Source organism: Triticum urartu, chromosome 2, assembly GCF_003073215.2.
Source record: "Triticum urartu cultivar G1812 chromosome 2, Tu2.1, whole genome shotgun sequence".
Classification (NCBI taxonomy): domain Eukaryota; kingdom Viridiplantae; phylum Streptophyta; class Magnoliopsida; order Poales; family Poaceae; genus Triticum; species Triticum urartu.
In genome coordinates this window covers 541,834,963-541,845,827 of record NC_053023.1, presented here as the reverse complement: position 1 = coordinate 541,845,827, position 10,865 = coordinate 541,834,963, and positions in this window count along the sequence as shown.

The following is a 10,865-nucleotide window of genomic DNA, read 5'->3' as shown; positions in this document are numbered from 1 at the left end:
CAACTAGGCAGATTACTTGTTTCTTGTGTGAAGGGACTACCCACTATCCTACTCAGTGTCACATTTACCCCATGGTATGAAGAACCGTACAGCAGAAGAAAGAAGTAAAGAAAGGATCCCTTATGGAAATTTTAGAAGAACCCGTGATGAAGGAAGATGTGGAGGACACACCTAAAGAGGACCCGAGTAAACCCTGCACTAAGTCTTGCTATTCATGTGGAGAAGAAGGACACATCTCCCAAAATTGTTTGAATGGGGATCTAGTAGAATTCCCGGCAGAGGAAGTAGAATATGACCCACGGGAAATAGAAGCCCTGATTGGAATGGAAAAGTCCAGGAAGAGAAACCGATTGGAGCCCAGGAGGGACCTGAGTCATATCACCTGTTACAGGTGCAAGGAGTCAGGGCACTACCTCAATAGTTGCCCAAAAAGGAAACCTCGAGACTTGTCAGAAGTAATATGTTTTCATTGTAATAGAGCAGGGCACTTTGCCAGAGGATGCCCCGAGGAGAAGGAGACTTGTGCTAGATAGTGAGTTTGCAACAAAAGAAATGGAGTAGTAGAAGTGAGAACATTTTCTTTTATATTGAGGTGTTGAGTTGAGACATGTAATGGAAAAGCAAGAGATTGTAATCAATTGAGAGTGAATAAAGTTAGCATCATTAGTACTGATATGGATTTTATGAGTTGTTACTCTATGAAGAAGGATTTTGACCATTTCTGAGGATATGAGAAATATGGTCTATGGAAGATTTGTGCATTTTAAGGGTGGCAGTACCCTGTAAGAACCCTTGACCCCTGGAAAAGATAAGGATACTCCACTGAGTGGATTTCGGACAAAATGAATACGAGTTTTGTCTCGATATGTGTGATACCCCAAGAGTATGTGGGATGAAGTTGGAGACCGTCAGTTGTTTGGACCAAATGTGATCAAGGAGTCAGAAGAGAATGTTAAGTTGATTCGAGATAGACTGAAGGTAGCTTAGTCCAGGCAGAAGAGTTATGCAGACTAAAAAACGCAAGGAGGTAGTCTATGAAATTGGAGATAGAGCATGTCTTCGTGTGTCCCCTCTGCGAGGAGTTAAATGAATTGGAGTTAAGGGAAAGTTAGCCCCGAGATTTGTAGGACCATACCGAGTTTTGGAGCGTATGGGAGAAGTGGCCAATAAGTTGGAGTCACCCGAAGGACTGTCAGGAGTTCATGATGTGTTTCACGTTTCCCAGTTGAAGAAGTGACATGCAGAGATGGCCAATATTCCCGTGTAAGGATGCTTGACCCTGGAAAGTATAATGATGTTCCACGAAGTGGAATATGGACTTCATAAGTATAAGTTTTTATCTCGGTGTGAGGGATATCCCACGAGGATGAAGAGATAAATTACTATTGGATATAAAGGAGGTATGATGTTGGAAATATGGATCAATGGAAACTCCATGATGAGTCTGAGTAATCATGTCCTAGTTTGGTGCCAATAGAAGGAAGTAAGACAGTACAATTGGATGGATTTAAGAATACTAGGAAGTTGGAAGTTGGAATAATGATCAGTTGCCCGATGATAAGTTCAAGGACTACAAGTGATGAGATGGGCCATAACCCACAGGCCCCAGGACCTGCCAAGAGGCAAGCACACTCTTGCTAAAGGAAAAAACCGTGAAAGAAGTTACGATTATTGACAGACGATTTTATAGGAGTTTACGCAAAACCTGAGAGTTGTGAAGGAACAATAGATGTTTGTTTGGCTTGCAGAATCGATGGAATTATCCGAACCTTGGTTCGTCGACAAGAGAAACTCTGCAATGCTTGTGAGGATGACCGAGTGTTAGAATGCGAGATTCACTAAACTGTATACAGGGTAATGATTTGGGTGCGGGATGGATTAATCACCATACCGACTTACTCTTATTATTCGCCTTGCTATATGGGATGGTAAATCTGAGTGACTTACCTATAGTAGATAGATGACGATCAAACCTTTTTTAAACCCTAGAAAGGTATAAGAATTTTTCCCTTGTACACAGCAGCTTTTGCCAACCGTAGGTTATACGGTGAGGATCAACCCAGACCCATTTCCTCCAGGAGAAACCATAATTGGATGACCGCCATGAGATATCGATAGTTGTTTAGTATTGGCGCCAGACCTGTCAGCTAAGAAGACCCAGTCATGGAAGAACCTTACCAAGATGAAAGGACAGAAGAATTGTGGTAAAGGTTATGCAACTACCGGAAGAGCCCGGATAAGGAATTATCCTGAAGATCTAAGAAGACTGACACTGTTAACAATATGGATGAAGTATATGAGTTTCGATGGAACCGTAACCATGCTTCTAAGGGTGGTAGCACCCCAGACCCCTGTGATGATCGATGGATTTTGAGAAGACCCCCAAACCCTAACCTTTTTCTTGCTAGCCTCTCCGAATCTCAAGGACGAGATTCATTTTAAGGGTGGTAGGTTTATAACATCCCAAAATTCTAAATTTTGGAATGTTATAATAAATAGATTGATTGATTGATTGTTTGATTGTTGTGTGATTGATTGAGTGAAATTCAAAACTTTTTGAAAGTTAAATGAGAGGGAATAAAAGGACTTTCCCAAACTTTCACCTTTTGCATTTTGATCTCCGTGAATTCAAATTCTTTTCAAATACAAAACCCTCGAGAGAAGATGACATGACTTCTTCCATTTAAATAAATGAAAAGGGTTTTGAAAACATTTGAATTTCATTTGGAAATATTTTTAATTCAGAAACTTTAAGCAACTCAATGATTTTCATGAGAGAAGATAAAATGACTTCTTCAAATTATATGAAATATGAGTTGGGAGTTTAAAAAGATCAAAATTTAAAATCCTTTTGAAATTATTTTCAATTTGGAGTTATTTGGGTTTTATTCAAATTATTTTTCTCCAAAAATAAAATATACGGAAAATAGGGTAACATGATTCCCTACATCAGAAAATTGAAGAGAAATAAATTTGAATTAATTTTGGTATTTTTATAATGATTTTTATTGGATTTTATTAGACCAGTAGCACTCTTTGAATTATCTGAATTTGTGTGAAAGTTATTTAATGCTAGGAAAATGTTCAGCTTGTAGAAAATCTTTTTCTGAAAATTTTGATATATAATATGCCTATATAAAGTTTTAGTATTAGTTTCGCTTTTCAGTTTATCGCTTTCTGTTTAAAAAACAAAAAACAAAAACTGCGCGCGCGCCTGAAACTAATTGTCGCCCACGTGCGCGTCATAGTACCAGCGAGCGGCCCATCTTTTCTTTTTCTTTATCCTATATGGGCCAGGCCCAGACGGCCATATTCCTTCCCCATATTTTTTTCCATAGTTTTTCTTTTCTTTTCTATTGCTCAAAAAAAATTTACAGTGTGCGCGGCCGGCCGAACCGCCTTTTGGCCCATGGCGCACCTCCCATCTCTGTTTCGTATATTTTCGTTTACGTTTAGTCCCACATTCCCTAACCTTTAACCCTTAAACCTCTTTTCCACCTATAAATATAGACCCAGAGCCTCCAAAAAAATCATCTGATTCGGGTTAAATCAATATTTTGGTTTGACTAGATAAAAATATGTTTCTCCTCTCCAACGCGACTTTTGGAAATTGTCTCCTTTCTCCAAAGTCATCTTTTCTCCGCCTTATAAAAGTATCTTTCTTTATACTTTCGTAGTTTATTATTTCTAGACTAATACGATAAAATAATTAAATTATCAATTAGTCTACGTATTTATACATTAGACCCTAGCTGTAGCTATTTTTCTTCCATAAAACAGGTTGGCCTTGATTTTTCAAATAGCCATAACTTTTTACTCGTTCATTCAAATTAGACGAAACCAATGCCCACTTCTTCGTTACGATCTCCTCTATCCAGTAATCCAACTCAAACATGTTTTTGAAAGTTCAAAATTTGAATTAGACCAGATTCAAATTCAAACTTCATTTGTTCATAACTTGAGTTTCGTAGCTCCGTTTGAATTGATTCTTTTTGCAAATTAAAGCTCTTGACCCACACTTTCTGATAAGTCCGAATTTGCATAATTTTGGTGCTGTTAGAAATTGTTTTATGTTGCAAGAGTTATTTGCTTGGTTTTGAAGTTTTCCGAATCGTCTTCTTCGATCTTTCTGATCCTTTGAGTGATTGCTTATGTGTGTCTACTATTGATTGCTTACAATAGATTGACCAGAGTGTGACGAGTAGAACTATCAAGTGTTTTGAGTGCGAATCTTCTTCATCGATAGTGCGGGCAAGTTCACACTTTGATCATATCCCTTTTCATACCCAGTTTTTATTCATTAGTTTCACCCTCAAATATTGCATGGTTAGGATTTGATAACATGTGGGTATTGGGAAGTAGTTGATGAGGTAGGAACCTATTACCTATTTTATTATCAATCCCTAGGAGTTACTTCTATGTTTTCTCTTATTGCCATGCTATGCTAGTAGATGTGGATTGGGTGAGTGTATGCATGACAGTGGTGAGATTGTTAAATTAATGGTTTATTTAAGGTGGCAACTTAAACACACATCTGGGTGGATTGAGGCACCTGGGTATTCTAGCGATTGCCTATTTTTCTTTATGGACCGCCACCCAGGCTCAAAGGGATCATGAGATTATTCATACTAGAAACTTCTGTGTGCAGCCACAAGCTACTATGGGCTCTAGCATAGTTGACTAAGTCGTGCGAACTCTTAGAGTGGTAGACTAGCAGATGTAGGGGATGTAGGTTGGTACTGTCTACCCGATCGTAAGGTGCTAGCGCTTCTGAAAGACTATGTCTTGGTCATCTGTTTCTCAAACATCATGTAGTGCGAGAATCCCAACGGAGGAGATCGAGTCTTGTGGGGAAAAGTGTGCAAACCTCTGCAGAGTGTATAAACTAATCATGATTAGTCGTGTCCCCGGTTATGGACGTCTTGAGTATCTAGTACTTGGCTTATCATGTGAATCTCATCATGTGACTTTAATTAATTTTGTTGGGTTTTAATGATGATGTTTAATTAGGATTGATAGGGTGTCTACACTCTCAATGTTTAACAACCACCTTGATAGTTAAATAAAATTTATTCCTTTGCAGTAGGGAAAAATTGGCTTTTCGCAAAAACTATAACCATAGAGCTTTCCACCAGCCAAATATGCATGTAGTGATAGCTATTATTCATCATTATCCTATGGTGTGAATTTGCCAGTACATTCAATGTACTGACCCTTGTGGCTGCAACGTCTCATGTTGCAGGACTTCTTACGACGAGTAAGTGATACGTTAGGGTTACGATTTCTACACTCAACTTTGCCGTTGGTGTTGATGGGAATCCACAACCTTTGTTACTTCCGCTATTTGGATTGAGGTAATAGTATTTACGTTACTTTATACATGTGATTTACCTCTATTATAAATCCTTCGGGTATTGTGCGTGTCAGCATACCGATCCAGGGATGACACTTAAGCATAGAGACTTGATCCATTCGGGTCGGGTTGCTACACCGGCCCTCCTATGGCGCACCCCATGGGGAGTCCTACTCCCACCGGGAGTAGGATTCCTCCCCCTCCCAAGTTGGACTAGGAGTGGAAGGAAGGGGGAGAGAGGGGAAAGGAAAGGGGGGGCCGGCCCCCCACCCAATTCGGATTGGGCTTGAGGGGGGCGCGCCCCCTCCTAGGCCTCCCTCTCTTCTCTCCCACTATGGCCCAATAAGGCCCATATACCTCCCGGGGGATTCCGGTAACCTCCCGGTGCTCCGGTATATGCCCGAACTCACCGGGAACCATTCCGATGTCCAAATTGTTGGGGATCGTTGCAGAAATTAAAAATTTCTACGCATCACCAAGATCAATCTAAGGAGAGACTAGCAATGAGAGAGAGGGGAGTGTATCTTCATACCCTTGAAGATCACGATGCGGAAGCGTTACTAGAACGCGGATGAGTGAGTCGTACTCGCGGCGATTCAAATCGCAGAAGATCCGATCTAACGCCGAATGGACGGTGCCTCCGCGTTCAACACATGTACAGCCCGGGGACGTCTCCTCCTTCTTGATCCGGCAAGGGGAGAGGAGAAGATGAGGGAGAGCTCTGGCAGCACGACGGCGTGGTGGTGGAGCTTGCAGTTCTCCGGCAGGGCTTCGCCAAGCACTACGGAGGAGGAGGAGGAAGTGTTGGGGAGGGAGAGGCTACGCCAGGGTAAGGGTGCGGCAGCCCTCCCACCTCCCCTCTATTTATAGGGGCAAGGGGGAGGGGGCTGGCCCCCTCCAGATGGATCTAGAAGGGGGCGGCGGCCAAGGGGGAAGGCTTGCCCCCCAAGCCAAGGGGCGCCCCCTTTAGGGTTCCCCCCCCCAACCCTAGGCGCATGGGCCCTAGGGGGGTTTGGCGCCCAGCCCACCTAGGGGCTGGTTCCCCTCCATATTCAGCCCATAGGGCCCTCCGGGGCAGGTGGACCCTCCCGGTGGACCCCCGGAACCCTTTCGGTGGTCCCGGTACAATACCGATAAACCCCCGAACACTTCTGACGACCGAATAAGGACTTCCCATATATAAATATTTATCTCCGGACCATTCCAGAACTCCTCGTGACGTCTGGGATCTCATCCGGGACTCCGAACAACATTCGATAACTGCATACTAATTCCCATAACAACTCTAGCGTCATCGAACCTTAAGTGTGTAGACCCTACGGGTTCGGGAACCATGTAGACATGACCGAGACATCTCTCTGGCCAATAACCAATAGTGGGATCTGGATACCCATGTTGGCTCCCACATGTTCCATGATGATCTCATCAGATGAACCACGATTCCAAGGATTCAATCAATCCCGTATACAATTCCCTTTGTCCATCGGTATGTTACTTGCCCGAGATCCGATCGTCGGTATCCCTATACCTCGTTCAATCTCGTTACCGGCAAGTCACTTTACTCGTTCCGTAATGCATGATCCCGTGACTAACTGCTTAGATACATTGAGCTCATTATGATGATGCATTACTGAGTGGGCCCAGAGATACCTCTTCGTCATACGGAGTGACAAATCCCAGTCTCTATTCATGCCAACCCAACAGACACTTTCGGAGATACCCGTAGTGCACCTTTATAGCCACCTAGTTACGTTGTGATGTTTGGCACACCCAAAGCATTCCTACAGTATCCGGGAGTTGCACAATCTCATGGTCTAAGGAAAAAGACATTAGAAAAAGCTTTAGCAGACGAACTACACGATCTTGTGCTATGCTTAGGATTGGGTCTTGTCCATCACATCATTCTCCTAATGATGTGATCCTGTTATCAATGACATCCAATGTCCATGGTCAGGAAACCATAACCATCTATTGATCAACGAGCTAGTCAACTAGAGGCTCACTAGGGACATGTTGTGGTCTATGTATTCACACATGTATTACGATTTCCGGATAACACAATTATAGCATGAACAATAGACAATTATCATGAACAAGGAAATATAATAATAACCATTTTATTATTGGCTTTAGGGCATATTTCCAACACAAATATAGTCATCCAATATATCGATCTTTATGTCTCAACCATTTCGAGACTCCTCGTCATGTCCGTGATCATATCCGGGACTCTGAACTACCTTCGGTACATCAAAACACATAAACACGTAATACCGATCGTCGCCGAACGTTAAGCGTGCGGACCCTACGGGTTCAAGAACTATGTAGACATGACCGAGACACGTCTCCGGTCAATAACCAATAGCGGAACCTGGATGCTCATATTGGTACCTACATATTCTACAAAGATCTTTATTGGTCAAACCGCATAACAACATACGTTGTTCCCTTTGTCATCGGTATGTTACTTGCCCGAGATTTGATCGTCGGTATCTCAATACCCAGTTAAATCTCATTACTGGCAAATCTCTTTACTCGTTCCGTAATGCTACATCCCGTAACTAACTCATTATCTACATTGCTTGCAAGGCTTATATTGATGTGCATTACCGAGAGGGCCCAGAGATACCTCTCCGACAATCGGAGTGACAAATCCTAATCTCGATCTATGCCAACTCAACAAACACCATTGGAGACACTTGTAGAGCACCTTTATAATCACCCAGTTACGTTGTGACGTTTGGTAGCACACAAAGTGTTCCTCCAGTATTCGGGAGTTGCATGATCTCATAGTCATAGGAACATGTATAAGTTATGGAGAAAGCAATAGCAACAAACTAAACGATCATCGTGCTAAGCTAATAGATGGGTCAAGTCAATCACATCATTCTCTAATGATGTGACCCCGTTAATAAAATGACAACTCATGTCTATGGTTAGGAAACATAACCATCATTTATTCAACGAGCTAGTCAAGTAGAGGCAAACTAGTGACACTCTGTTTGTCTATGTATTCACACATGTACTAAGTTTTCGGTTAATACAATTCTAGCATGAATAATAAGCATTTATCATGACATAAGGAAATATAAATAACAACTTTATTATTGCCTCTAGGGCATATTTCCTTCAGTCTCCCACTTGAACTAGAGTCAATAATCTAGATTACATTGTAATGATTCTAACACTCATGGAGTCTTGGTGCTGATCATGTTTTGCTCGTGAGAGAGGCTTAGTCAACGGGTCTGCAACATTCAGATCCGTATGTATCTCGCAAATCTCTATGTCTCCCTCCTTGACTTGATCGTGGATGGAATTGAACCGCCTCTTGATGTGCTTGGTTCTCTTGTGAAATCTGGATTCCTTTGCCAAGGCAATTGCACCAGTATTGTCACAAAATATTTTCATTGGACTCGATGCACCAGGTATGACACCTAGATCAGATATGAACTCCTTCATCCAGACTCCTTCATTTGCTGCTTCCGAAGCTGCTATGTATTCCTCTTCACACGTAGATCCCGCCATGACGCTTTTCTTGGAACTGCACCAACTGACCGCTCCACCATTTAATAAAAATACGTATCCGGTTTGTGACTTAGAATCATCCGGATCAGTGTCAAAGCTTGCATCGACGTAACCATTTACGATGAACTCTTTGTCACCTCCATATACGAGAAACATATCCTTAGTCCTTTTCAGGTATTTTAGGATATTCTTGACCGCTGTCCAGTGATCTACTCCTGGATTACTTTGGTCCCTCCCTGCTAAACTAATAGAAAGGCACACATCAAGTCTGGGACACATCATTGCATACATGATAGAGCCTATGGCTGAAGCATAGGGAACACCTTTCATTTTCTCTCTATCTTCTGTAGTGGTCGGGCATTGAGTCTGACTCAACTTCACACCTTGTAACACAGGCAAGAACCCTTTCTTTGCCTAATCCATTTTGGACTTCTTCAAAACTTTATCAATGTATGTGCTTTGTGAAAGTCCAATTAAGCGTCTTGATCTATCTCTATAGATCTTGATGCCCAATATATAAGCAGCTTCACCGAGGTCTTTCATTGAAAAATTCTTATTCAAGTATCCTTTTACGCTATTCAGAAATTCAGTATCATTTCCGATCAAAAATATGTCATCTACATATAATATCAGAAATGCTACGGAGCTCCCACTCACTTTCTTGTAAATACAGGCTTCTCCAAAAGTCTGTATAAAACCATATGCTTTGATCGCACTATCAAAGCGTATATTCCAACTCCGAGAGGCTTGCACCAGTCCATAAATGGATCGCTGGAGCTTGCACACTTTGTTAGCACCTTTTGGATCGACAAAACCTTCTGGTTGCATCATATACAACTCTTCTTTAAGATATCCATTAAGAAATGCAGTTTTTACATCCATTTGCCAAATTTCATAATCATAAAATGTGGCAACTGCTAACATGATTCGGACAGACTTAAGCATCACTACGGGTGAGAAGGTCTCATCATAGTCAACTCCATGAACTTGTCGAAAACCTTTTGCAACAAGTCGAGCTTTGTAGACAGTAATATTACAGTCAGCGTCAGTCTTCTTATTGAAGATCCATTTATTCTCTATGGCCTGCCGATCAATGGGCAAGTCAACCAAAGTCCACACTTTGTTCTCATACATTGATCCCATCTTAGATTTCATGGCCTCAAGCCATTTTGCGGAATCTGGGCTCATCTTCGCTTCCTCATAGTTCATTGGTTCGTCATGGTCAAGTAACATGACTTCCAGAATAGGATTACCGTACCACTCTGGTGCGAATCTTACTCTGGTTGACCTACGAGGTTCGGTAGTAACTTGATTAGAAGTTTCATGATCATCATCATTAGCTTCCTCACTTACTGCACTGGTGTAGGAATCACTGGAACTGATTTCAGTGATGAACTACTTTCCAATAATGGAGAAGGTACAATTACCTCGTCAAGTTCTACTTTCCTCCCACTCGCTTCTTTCGAGAGAAACTCCTTCTCCAGAAAGGATCCATTCTTAGCAATGAATATCTTGCCTTCGGATCTGTGATAGAAGGTGTACCCAACAGTCTCCTTTGGGTATCCTATGAAGACACATTTCTCCGATTTGGGTTCGAGCTTATCAGGTTGAAGATTTTTCACATAAGCATCGCAGCCCCAAACTTTAAGAAACGACAACTTGGGTTTCTTGTCAAACCAGAGTTCATAAGGTGTCGTCTCAACGGATTTAGATGGTGCCCTATTTAATGTGAATGCAGCCATCTCTAAAGCATAACCCCAAAATGATAGCGGTAAATCAGTGAGAGACATCATAGATCGCACCATATCTAGTAAAGTACGATTACGACGTTTGGACACACCATTAGCTGTGGTGTTCCGGGTGGCGTGAGTTGTGAAACTATTCCGCATTGTTTCAGATGAAGACCAAACTCATAACTCAAATATTCTCCTCCATGATCAGATCGTAGAAATTTTATTTTCTTGTTACGATGATTTTCCACTTCACT